The sequence below is a fragment of the Bombus impatiens genome, unplaced genomic scaffold (assembly GCF_000188095.3).
Source record: "Bombus impatiens unplaced genomic scaffold, BIMP_2.2 scf_0389, whole genome shotgun sequence".
NCBI classification, from domain to species: Eukaryota; Metazoa; Arthropoda; class Insecta; order Hymenoptera; family Apidae; genus Bombus; species Bombus impatiens.
Window position 1 is genome coordinate 419,292 of NT_176808.1, and position 13,633 is coordinate 432,924.

General features: G+C 41.1%; 1 protein-coding gene across 2 annotated transcripts in view; it reads left to right on the forward strand.

Moving 5' to 3' along the window:
* LOC100742752 (semaphorin-1A-like) overlaps nucleotides 1-13,633 on the forward strand; it is a 388,591-nt gene that overhangs the window by 201,429 nt on the left and 173,529 nt on the right. The window lies entirely within an intron of this gene.

A 13,633-nucleotide genomic window follows, 5' to 3' on the forward strand; every position in this document is an offset into this window, starting at 1 on the left:
CGAAAAAAAAAAAAAAAAAAAAAACGATGATTTAATTACAGGCCGTTCTTGCGATTCCGTGCGATTAAGTAGCGCGTTCGGACGTCGTAGTTTCGTTTATTAAGAAAGTTGCGGGAGCTGTTGGCAAGGACTCCCGCCAGTTTGTTTCGACGGTGCGAGAGGAAAAGTCGATAGAGAGAAGTTGGAAGAATTTTTATCGCAGGGATAAAATGTGGATTGAAAGTAAGAGAAAACGTCTGGGATGAATATGCAAACGCGTTGCTTTCATCCTCGCGTACCTCTCATAGATTCAACAGAATAGATTCTGGTAGTTCCGTGTGCGAATGGCTGCTGATATATTTTGTAGATTTTGTAACTTTCGTACGTTTGAGGGCGATACGGGATATTACGATGCAAAGCTCGCAGTGTCAAGGAAAACATCGCGTCGGTACACGTAGCATGTCGATAACTCATGGTTCAACGTGTACAACGTCTATTTATAGGGTCAATACGTTAGGCATTCTGATCAATGGACGATATTGATTTAGCGTATATAATTTAAATCTTGTCGCGAATAAACATGTAGTTGAATCAAATATGTATCCACAGCAATAGATAGTATAATAAATATTATTAGATGTATTATGCATGTATTTGTGTTACGTAGAAATCCCGTACTCTCGTAACGTACTTATTCGCATTTCTTTATCCAAAAATTGCTTCAAAAACGTAGCCATCGAAGCAACGACAGAGAGCATATGCGGTTGCATTTCCTGCTTCTAAATATACAGCCACGCGACTATCGTGGAAGCAAGAGGCTTAGCTGCACCCAAGACACACCCGGTAGAAATAAAGCGCTATGCCACTTTTTCGCGTCGGTGTTACTTTTCCCAAGACGTTTCTTCTCATCTCTGAAAGCGTACGATTATTCGAGACGACTCGTCTTCGGAGACCAACCCCGTATAATTTGATACAAGCCCTGGCTGGCTGGGATACCGCGAACCGATCAATACGATACGATGAATAATTTTGTAATACTCTTGGAGAAGAGCGACGCATAGTATTTCCGCGGTGGAATGACAATTGATCATGGCGAGACGTCGTTCAGAGAGACGGTACCCGTGCCAAGTTATACGTCAGGATAGTTGGAATTTTCATGGGAACGTCTTTGTTCGCGAATAAAGTGTTCCGCGTACGTGTCCGCGTCGTGACTTTACCCTACGAATACATAGTGGTACGTACGCTTATCAATGGGAAAAGTTTATCGAGCCTTTGTATCGGTGAGCTTTTTCAAGATCAGTCGCGATCGATACGCGTGTTTGATGTAAAAAGCACGTGTTATGGTTGGCGGCGATCGGTGAGAGCGAGCAATATTTGCAAGTGACGGAAGATAGATCTCGTCGTGGGGATATATCGTGAAAAGTTGACCCGATAAACTTGTCCCCTCGTTGTCGAATCCCATTTTCGATTACACTTTTTGCCTTTCCATTTAATAGTCCGAGAGATAGTGTCGCGTCATTGTTGGCGAGCGTTGCTGTTGAATCGATAAGATCAGAACTTGTGGTTTCTATGATGCCAGGTAATTTAAAGTCCGAAATGTATTTTGCTTTCTTTTGTACATAGTATGCATCTGAGGAAATATGAACGGTTTTGGAGATACGGTAGTAAGCAAAGTTTGAATCGACGGAATTTATTTTTAGTTAGTCGATGGAACTTTCGCTATTCGATATAAATAACTTCAAATCTATCGATATTCTTCGTATTTATGTTAAATCTACGAACAAATTATTCGCCGGTACAGTGGTTACTTTATACAAACGGAACGCTTTGCCTGTGATTATTTCCATTAATTTGAACGGATAGTTGTAATAGATACGCTCCGCATCCTAAATTTGCACATGTAACTTTATATTTGCGCAATAGTAAATTTCTACAGACTTCTCCGTGGCTTATAGTAGCTTACGTGTATTTCAGCGAACGTTTAGCATTCAAAACATTATTTTAACAAGCTTGTTATTAAGTTTAATAGTATTAAACTTTTTGCTATAAATCTAGCTGTAGCCGTTGAAACACGTATATAGAGAGGTAAAATAGTTTTGTCAACTCTCAGCTTAATGACCAACATCCCTGCATTATGATGTATATATTATAATGAATAGCTTCAATCCTCGTATCGAAGTTGTAATTACGAACATTGAATATTTCAGGGTAAACGTAGCTACAGTGAAATTTAATTCCAGATTGTAAAGTTTGTTCTATGTTACGGTAAAATCTGATAAACGGACATTGTGCTCCTCCTACGTATCTTAATCGAATCGTTTTCTATTTGTTATCGATTCTATAAGTACGCAACACGTGCAAAGAGAAACATTTGAACTGTTAAAATACTCCTGAAATTTTTACTTTCTTTTGCGTGTAATTTAAATACGTTTCGTGTAATAGGACGATAAAAAATGTAAAATATAAAAAATATCGTTGTCTAGACGAGGAATTGCCGCCGATATCAAAGAGAGAAAGAAAGATATTTCATGAAACTTCGTTTCCTGTTTCACAAGTACCGTTGCATTTATTATCGCTGGAATGTAAATTACGTGTAATTTTCAAATATCCCTGACATATCATATTGTCTAATTTACATACGATATGTGTGTAATTTATGTACTTCTGTCTTTTGTGACGAGCCAGCGAATCGAGTTCGTTAATTAAGTAGAAAAACTGCGTTTCATCGAAAGTATTTTACGACCTATGTTGATTAAACTTCTTTTCTTTCTTGTTACGTTTAAACAACTATAAACTATAGAAACTATAGAAATAAAATTTAAATATTCCATAATAATAAATTTGTCTGCTTTTTTAAATTCTAATCAGCTCGTTGGTTATCGCGTAGGCCAATACTTATCCTACTTCTCGTATGAACAGAAAAAAGTTTGTTCGCTCAGTTCGCTCGTTTCAACGTAGAAATTCGTAAGTTGGCAGAAAACTTTGCGCTCATGGGGAAAGGGTTCATTTATGGTTACGGTAGGTAAGAGACACTTAGAACGGCATCGTAAATAAGGAGTGGATTATTACTGGTCGTAGCGTACACGTGGTAGGAATGTTAACGTCACCCAATACGCAGCACGCGTAAACCTAAGGAACGTAGCACACTCCTCTGTATGCACGGGTTCTTTGTTTGTTTTCTCTGCCATGTCGTCGTACCTACGTTATTTTTACACTCGAATTTTCATTTCACTTTCATAATATTCGCGCACGTGTAATTGCAACGTGAGATTCTTCACCGGAGTTTGAAATTTATTTCGTTGCTGCAAACTATAATTCGAACGTTGCACGAAATACATAGGAAAAGTACAATTTTCTCGCGCTCTCGTTTCTGAAAGGATTAAGAAGCGACGTCCCGTCGCAACGAGAAAGCACAAGTTGCTTGAAAACGTATTCAACTGGAAACTTCTCGATCGTGGAAAGCTTCGACGAGGTAGTCCACCTAGGTCGCGATCGCGTTCATTATCCACGTTCACGCGGATAAGGAATCGCGTTCGTTTAATCTTGGCGAATGAAACGGAATGCAAAAGCAACGCGATGAAAGTTGCCAGCTGAGAGTGTTTAATTATTTCGCTGTTTAGAAAGTTTCTAATACATTGCGCCGTATCCTTCCTCGATTTTCTTCAATTTGCCCCGTCGACTTGGTTCCTTCCATTTCCGGTGTTCCATCGTGTACGTCAGCTTTTGCTCGGTTTAAACGTCTGCGTCGACTGCAGCGGGACACGGAACTACCTGGTTCAACGCACACACAAATATACGCGTTTAAAAGCGGGAAGGAAGCTGTGCGTCGCGTCGCGTCGTTACACCTTCGTTTTTCCGTATGTTGTGGACACACCAAAGCCACCACCGTGTGTCGTTACCGTTTCTGTGGCATGCGGTGACAGACCAAGATTTGCACGTTGCGAAACATCGAGTTTGAAGCGGAGGAACACTCGGACCTTTGCTTCAAAGTGGACTCGAAACTCGGGTTAAAATATTTGAAACGTCGTTTCGTGCGTTATTTATGCCAGGTGCAGAGTGTGTGTTTATCTTAAATAATTGTAATTCTCGTTCATTCGATAACCAAATTGTGTCGTATCGGATATGAATTGCATCTTCTCGCGGTTTCGAACTGAAATAGCGCAAGGACGCTGATCAAGCAATCTGCACGGTTCGACAATTTTGTGTATTCACTGCTGGTTTCGACGTCCAGCGATTCATTTACAATTCAGTTTCTGCCGCGACATAGGCGACGAATGAACGTAGGTCCGAATATTAAAGCGATGCTGGATAATTGAGAGACTCGTTTGCTCCCTGTTTCTGTTACGAAGGACACGGGATGCCTGCAGTTTCCTCTCGCCGACGCTTGTCGCTTTCGTTTCACACAGTTACGGATACACCGCATCGGATTGTCGGGAAAATCGCCAGCGAAATTTCAGAAAAATTTCTACCAACGTATTCTCAGAGTCGATATTTCGTCGAATATCGCGTACATGTGTTGATAATTGTGGATTTTAATCGCCGAAATAAATGTATAGGAACATTTACATTGCATTTAGAATCGATATCAAAATAGTTTCAGATTTATTTAATATGTGATTTACAAGATATTCGTCGACACATTTGCACGCGTCTCAACACTCTCTTTGTCTCACCATTTTCTTTACCACATTACCAATGGAACAGTTGCATATTTCTGTTTTACGAGACGCTGTGCACGCATATTCTCTCACACACACTCATACTCATATATGTGAGTTACTACTACGCAGCTAATCTAGTGTAGCACACAAAGTTACACATATCTCGATAATATGCAATATCATGCAACACCTTTCCGTGTCTCGGCATCTAACGCGTTGAAAAGCAACATCTTTTCCTATCTTTATCTTAACCGGTTCTGGATTCCTCTTATTAAGCGCTGAATTTACTGTCCAACTCCGTGGCTCTATTCATCATATCCGAATTTAACGTTTCGTTATTTGATCGAAGTTTGCAATAAATAATCCTCTTCCAATTCCGTGAAATATACAACGAAGTGTATCGATTGTCAAAAACAACGCTACGAACTTCCAAACTTTACTCTACGCTTAAATCAATCTCTTTCTTTTATTTCTTCTTTCAACGATTCCTTTGTAGGCGATGAAAAAGCCTCGATGGTTGATGTTCAATGGCAAAACCGAGTAACGTTTTTAATCGCTGTGAAATGTGAAATATTTAAACTGAATAGTCGATATACGAGCGCTTTTTGCCTGACTCTGTCTGATTCTGTCTCATCGTGTAACAGCAGGACGTGGTATATCTGGGATAACGAAACGAAGTGCCAGTCGACCACGGAGATTGTCGAATGGAAGAAAAATTGCCGTACACACCCTACGGTCGCGTGTCATTTCGAAACGGTTACGATCGGGTGATTCGTTTCGATTGACGATTTCGCGATCCTCGGTACACTCGTGCGCGACCGTCCATCGGACCGATGCAGATTAAATTAAAGTGGAAAGAACGTCTTCGAACTTCGATATATCGTATTTCAATTCTACTATCGTGCACGCACCGACCTGATCGCATATGCATTATACCACTGATCGATTCGCCTGTATGGCGAAGCGTGTCACTGATAGATAGCCAATTTACTATGAGAACCGTAACTCGTGTGTAAGCCTGTGCACGGCAGTCAGAGAGCTTTGTAAAGCGCGACTGCGTTGTTAAAAAGGGAAAGAAGTTAGCGTTCCAGGATACGCGTATATGTAGATATGTAGCCAGAAGTGGATTACTATCCCGACTCAATGGTGAATGAAGGTATTTGTAAATCACGGTTACCATTTCTAGTCATGGTAAAAGTGAATAAAAGTGAATATTGGAACGATATGGGAACGTAAATAGAAAAAAAAAAAATGATATCCTACGAGTCATGTGTCTCTTCACGAATTAAACGACGGAAGGTAAATATTTTCGATGCTGTATAAAACGTATATTTAGTTGGAATGCGTGTAGAGTGTAGCTGATTGCATATGTATACAGATTGCACTGTTTCCATCACTCGAAATGCTGAACTTCGAGTATATTCCACGTTTCTCTTCATGTTACTACGTATGTATGTGCGCGGATGCGTGTATTTCGCATATATCCAGCAGCAAAGCAAAATATCGCGCTTGTAAACGTACGGATCCGGGGCGAATGATCGAACGTTCTCCTGTCGTTATTCTTACGTGTTTGTCGAGTGTTCCCTAGGCGGTCTCTGTCTTTCTCTGTCTCTCTCTCTCTATCTCCGTTGCTCTTTCTCTCGAGTTGCAGCCCACGTCGGAATTAGGAAAGTTTGCAGCTAGAAGGAAGTTCCGCGGCCGGAAAAACTTTTCCACGGCTGGGGTAGGTGATGACCATCGCGAGCCCCATCCAGTCAAGGGCTAAAGCCAGCTGTCGCCACGGTGAAATTGAAAAATCTGCCGGTTCTTTCGTAGTTGCGCTTGGCTAGGAAAAATCGGCACGAGGATTACGACATCTTTATTACGGGGACGTTGATACGGCGCGACTGCTATGATGTGCTTTATGGTGATTACGTAGATAGCGATGATAAGGAAGCGCCGGTTGTTAGTAGTCGATTTCGCCGGGCGCAGATACGTTCTTCGTTGATTCGGACGTATAATTGACCGGATGCTGGTTGATTAATTATTATCAATTCGTTGCACGATGTCTGTTTTGCGCAGTTACGCGCTGATTCCCGTATGAAACTGCTCGGGAATCCGGGAGTGCATCAGCTGACGACGATGTATAAACGGGCACGCTGTGCTTGCAAATTAATGAAATATACTCGCACGGCTGATAACTCGCGCGTTTATTGCTCGCCCGTACATTCCGAAGTTTATAGAATCGTGCGGATTAAAGCCTGATTTACAGCTCGACGAATCAAGCGATAATTACTGAGCGTGGTTACCGATCCAACTTGCGAGCTGAAGTTTTTCCGTGCGAGAAAAATTGATAACGCGTCGTCCCACCTTCCTCGATCTCAAATCCCGTTAGACATTTTGTAGATGTTGAAAGATCTCATGAATTTTACGTTTGTCGGGACAAACTGTTAATTAGAATTTTGAGTAGCATCGCTTCGACCGATTCGATAATTTCAGTAGACTTCCCTTCGGATAACGTCGTCTCTCGCTTTGTCGATGCCGCGTCGAATTTAAATACAATATAAATACGCGGATTGCCGCAAAGGATTACGTAAGTAAAGATTAAAAGAACAACGTGGAAAGGTTCAAAGGCTGTGAAATCGTGGACGAGAGGAGGAAGGAATCCTTGATAAATAGCGCTACTTTCTGCGACTCCTTTCTGCCCATTAAAAATACGAATCTCCATTGAGTAATCTACGGAGCTTTGTCAGGCGAATCGTTCCCCGTCGGTTCAATCAGATTTTAAAACGCGCATGAGAATAAATTGAACTGGAATCTCCCGCGAGACTAATAATGGCAGAAGCATGAATATTAATACCATTTGAACTTCGTGGAAACTTTCAGTTCGGCTTGACAAGGAAGTTCGTCTGTAACCGAAGGGAGGTAGACGGGAAAGCAAAGAAAAGAGAAAAAAACGGATCCTTGTTCGGTGGATCGTCGGTGGAATAGCGTGCATGAGCGTTCGCGGAGAGTAAAACACGTTTCGTAGATATTTCATTGGAACCGACTTGAAATATTCTTTCAGTTTTAAACTCCGAAATTAACAAAGGAAATGGAAGAAAATAATGAAAAGAAAGGAGGGAAAGAACTCAAAAAGTACGAATGTTATAAATGAAGTCTATCTTTTACGCGTTTTGGTTGAAACACATCCGATTCAAAGGTCGAGAAAAGTCAAAGAGCGTCGGTTTCGAACGAGTTTTTCCAGCAATTTCATAAGGGGAGGGGGAGGGGGGCAACAGCACGAATTAATTAAACGTTTAACGTTATCTTTTAAATGTAACAACGAAATTTATTGTATACAGGAAGTATGTTGCGAGATACGTAAATGCGAAAGCAACATCATTGCGGGACGAACAAAACTGTAATTCTTTGAACTCGTCCCTTCGTTTTTCCATGTTTTGCTGTTTTTCCTTCCACCCAAAAGCCGGAGGCTGCATAAACCTTTTCGATTAATTGCTTTATCTTACGAATATGCATGAAAGCGGACGCGGCGTTTAAACAAGCCTGGGATACGCGTTCCATCGATAATTTCAAAGTTCGTTTCTGGCCAAATATGGTAGGCAATGACCAGCGGAGTCGCGCGCATATTTCACGTTTTCCGGTGGATTTATTTGAAGCACAGAATATCGACCGGTGGGAAATTGAAAAATGCAGATCGCTTTCCCTCAACCTCGTGACAAGGAAGCCAATGCGGAGACTCGAGGGAGGAACAGAGGAACGGGGTGGGGACGTGGTATCTTTGTTCGTTGTAGCAAGAGTGTTTTGCATTGCGAATACGTAATAGTTTCAACGAATGTTACGCGTTTGAATCGTGAATATCGTTTTATCACGTAACAGATGGCAAAACATGGAAGGCTATACCTTACTTTAATTAAAAATATCGGGAAGCTTTGTTCGTACGCGCGTTCTTAAGAAATCGAACAGATAGTTTCATCGTTCGATCGTTAAGACACGTACAAAGATGTTTTGCTGGAATATTATTAATTATATCGACATCTCAAACTACCCAACCAAAGCAACGGGAAAGACACGGAACAGGCACACGATGTTTCGATATTGAACGAGATTTAAAAAGATAATTTCATCGTAGACGGCGGCATGTAGTCGTGCAAAGACTAAAATCCCAGGAAACTTGGCGTTCCGATTCTAATTATGGCACGGGACTGGCGATTCCATGAATTCCAGCACATTCTCCCTGTTCCGATTAAACGAAAATGGAGCGACGTATGTGAGGTCGTGGAAAAAATGTTCTGTCGAGCGCGAATTGCTTGATTAACTGGTAATTCGTGAGCAGTGCGTTACAAGAGAGGACGTGACCCCGTGTCCTTCAGGTGTACACGTTAACCGGTCATGGGTTAATCCGCGGGTTCAAGCAGAGCTGCTAGTGGCGCGGAGAAATGGAAAAGAGGGATCCTCCGGTTTCATCTCTGTCGGGGAAATTAAACCACGTATCCAGCTGGCGTCTATTCATACATACGCTTTCGCGGAAAATGTTTACGGGAAAGGAAAACGTATCGTTGCGTCTATTAAGGATCGGCTATGTAAACGGAGTAATTAAAATTTCATTTTACGCCTGGAGACGGGCGAACTGTTCCGTGAACGATGCTCGACCGCGAAGATTCGTTAATCGCGCGGAGGCGCAATTAAACCGTGGCAAATGCGAATTAACACGGCGTTCGAATGGCTTTTTATCGCATGGAATCTCGTTGCACCGTCTCGTTGACACTTTTTACAATCCCTCGCTTTTGAACGCTCGCTTTTCATATTATCGAAATATTATCGACGCACGTGAATTACACTTCTTACGAAGAATATCGACGTAATTTTTCATTTTACTTTCCAACGTACGTTAGCGTGAACAGATTTGAGATCATACGTTGGTACAGAGCAATGCTCGAGATTAGATTTCCCACTTCATCGCTGGTATGTACGTAAATAAGCATCGGTGGAAAAACCGCTTCGCAAGCATCGAAGCATCGATTATTGTTACCCGGAGAATCAAATGTTTTCCATGGAAAAATCCAGCAAATTTCAGTCGTGTAATGTTCACACTAAATACAACAATGAGGAAGTTGTAGGTTCTCTTAGAAAAAAAATACACGCGCATTGTATATGTGTATTCGAGAGACTAAATTGCGCATGAAACTAAATATGAAATTTCATATTTCGCATAAACTCTGTATAATTAACCTATACCGTTGGAACTTTTTAAATATAAAAAATCTAGTTTAAATACGTTACTTTCTCGTTATTTCGGGCAAGCTCATATCTTATTTGATATTTTCTCTATTCGCGTATTTGTAACATGTTGTATAACATACTCGTACGTACACGTGTATCTACCTTTAAATACAATCGACGCGGTACGTTGTGACTACAGCTTACGTAAAAAGTATGAAGCAAAATGGAAGAAAAGACATGCGATCGAAGGTTTGCTTTGGAATGAAAGAAGAAAGGGCGGTTCGAAAAAGGTAGAGAAACGAACACGAAGGAATCTTCGTGAATCGTTGTTATCGCGGCAAGAAGTCCAAACAGAGCGGCTAACTTTTTCGATAGCCCAGCCAGGGGAATCGTTACCCTTTCAAATGCGAAAAGCGTTTGGTATGATCCATGCGCGGCCATTGCGGGGCGGCGCGGTCCTGGTCAAAGTAAAGGCGGAATCCGGCAGAATGTATGCAGTGCCCCAGAAAAAAAGTTTGGCTAGTGGATAGAGCGCGCGGAGGATTAGAGCCGTGTCCGGGGCCGAATTTATCCGCGAGGTTAGAGCGTGAAACCGGCTCGCAACCGGAGCCTCGAAACTGTGTGAAATCGTATTACCCGATGAATATGCAGCGCGATTTTGCGGTCGAAAGTTTTCGGTTCCGCTTGTAACTCGTAGGCGGTCTCCGGTAAGCGACGACGGAACTATGGAACCCGAATCCTCTAGGCGTATTCTAATTAGTACAAAAACCAGAGGAGAACAAGGTGACGGCATGGCGGCAACACGCGGAACCAGGAAAAGGAGATAGCAAGAGTATAGGGAGAACGCAAGGCTGTTCCTAAATCACACTCGACCGAAATCTGCGTTCGGCGGTTTAATTGGTTTTTGGCTAGTAGAAAGTGCGGCAAGAAATCACCGGCCAGCCGGGAATTAATTAGACATCGACCCCGGAATAACGATTACATCAAATTTAATTGGACAATTCCATTTGTAGATTGGACAGTTTTGAATACGCGCCGCGTAAGAAGCGCCGTTTCCGTGGAAATAATTGGTTTTCTTCGACTACGGCCGAGAGAAGGGGTGTGGCTCTCTTTGTCGTTCCTCGAATAGATCTTCGCTTCTTCCTAACCTTTCTACCATCTTTTCCTTTAGGATCTACTTTTCATGGTAAGCCAAACGGGAAATTGCATCGCGAATGTCTGATTGGCTACCGATGTCTGAACGGATGATTAAAAGTTGATCGAATTATCGAATTGACGCGGCTCGATAGATGATTTCGAGCAAATGTCTCTGTAGGTCGAGTTAGCTTAAGTTTCATCGTTCGCGAAATAATCGGTTTTCTTGTCGCAACACCGTGCTATTGGTTCGTTGTCGAAGCTATCTCTTTGGCTTCCATGCGATTGTTTTGATCATTGATCGAAAAGCTGTGAGCGAAAAAGGAAAATATTCTCGCGGTGGCGACGCGTTCGTTCAAACGTTTCATCGTCAAATGTCATTTTATAATCGATTCGAATTCGATATTCGAATTATTGTCTTTCATAGCGAATTGAATATACGCATTCGATGGAGACACATCGCAAGACGGTCCTAAAAAATGACAATGCTTTTGCAATTGCGATAGTGACCAAAGGAGCGAAAAGATTCGAGTTTGAAATGACAATATTGCTTTGTTCTACAACTCGTTCTGTCACGCCTTGTTTCATGTTTTCTCTTCCAACAGTATTGTTGTAGTAACAAATTGTTGTTTTGCAATTGTCCGATAAAACGGACTTCTGTGCGTAATCCATGTGTAAAGTTTTCAGCTACGCAGACGATGCAATTGTTGAAATATAAAATTGTAGTAGTCGTTGTGATAGCATCGTTACTGGATTGGATACTATTTTAGAAAAACGTTTTGTAATCTGTAACCACTGAGATATGTAAAATAATGGACGGGTATGTACGACTAGGAAGAAGAACGCGTAATAAAGAAAAAACTAATCGAGCAACGGTATTTCGTTATTTCGCTATTCCGTTAAAGGAAAAGGAAAGGAGAGTGGACAAAAAGAAGGAGGAAGCTACGTAACGCTAAATGATAAAATTGATTCTTACCTTCTTCCACTCGTGATACACTCGGGCTACGCGGAACTACGAGATAAAATGAAATTTCACGGTAGACAAAATTTCCGGGTCACAGAAAGGTATCAGAATAAATTTTCAAGTAATCTATTGAAACTTCACCGGTATATCGTAACGTCGTGGAGCGTAGCTAAGAGACCGTCTAAAGTAAGTAATACAAGAATATTAAAATGACAAAAGGAAATGTGTAAGGCAGAGAGAAAAGAATGCAGGTATGGAAGCTACCTAGGACCACCCATGACGACATGTAGATTGTCAGAACAAAATACGATGTTAGATAATGCACCGTAACAAGATCGGCTAATGCCATTGGTCTGCTCTACTTGGAAAAGTGCATCCACGCAGCAATCACGCTGATAAGATTTACCTTCCGTGGCGTGCAAGTATCCTTAACGGCCGGTAGGTCCGAAATTATCAAAGGAAAAAATTTCTAGGTCGACCACGAAAAGTCGTAAAAAAGATAGTACGAAATGCGTGTGGATACTCACGGAGAAAAAACTTGATCTAGAGATTCCTGGGGCTTCTGGGTAGCTTGCTCATGGATTTCTGGTCCGATAGTATGCAGCTGCAGTCCTTGTCGTAACCTCGCTACCCTCTAACTTTTTCGCGATTTCCAGCTTCCGTTCCACCTTGATTCTCGTTGTTTCATACGCTGGATCTTTATGCATTCGCCTTGAGCGATCGTCGGTCCGTGCAAGGAAATCCAGAATTTCCAGTCAGGGTGAACGACGTTCGATTTTTCAACGTGTATAAGGCTCGTGTATTGTATATCTGTATATACTTAGCTGGTAACTGCGTTTGCAACGTTGTTCGTTCATTTGCTGGCAAATTATACTTCTCGATTTTTCTCGCGGCAGTACTCGTTTGCATCGAGCTATTCTTTTCTTTTTTTTTTATTTTTTCGATCGCGTTTAAATGGTATGTAATTATTAGCGCAGGTCAACAGCCACATTGTGATTTTTGTCTCTCGCGTTTGAGAAAAGAACAAATGCCGTGCAATAGGTATCTATTAGGAGAATGAGTTAAGATTTTTCAAAGGAAAGTTACGAATAAAAATTTCATCGTACGGCTTGTTGAATTACGTTTGGCAAAATTTTGTAATTATATTGTCCATGTACGTTTTACTTTGAAACATCGGAGGTTGCGCGGAAAGAAAGAAATTATTTTACATTAACTCGTCAAGCGAATCTCATTTCTCCTTCTAAAGTACATTTTTTGGAACACGTGAAATTTTTCTCAAAACAGAATTCATTCGGTGGGATTTAATACGTTCCTTTGCTTCTTTTGAAATAACTGTTTGTACATATATTGCGTATTCTTTCGCTTATAACGAATATTTCACGAACGACATCGTGCAACGGATTGCACATTCTATTTTACTTGAAACTTTAGATACATTCTATTTTTAATTTGCTTTGAAATAAAATAAACTGCCTTTTTTTCGAATGAATAAGTAAAAGTCTAATTTTTCATTTGAGATCGTATAATTTAATAACTTTTAAACTGGTCCGTCTTTTTAAATATCTTGTTCGATAAATGTATAATAAACGTAGGATGGAAATACCATTTTCGAAAATCTTTCAAATCTAAGTAAAATAGTTCGGTTAATAATAATTTAATGATTTCTATTTCGATAAATAGGAGTCAGTCGAGT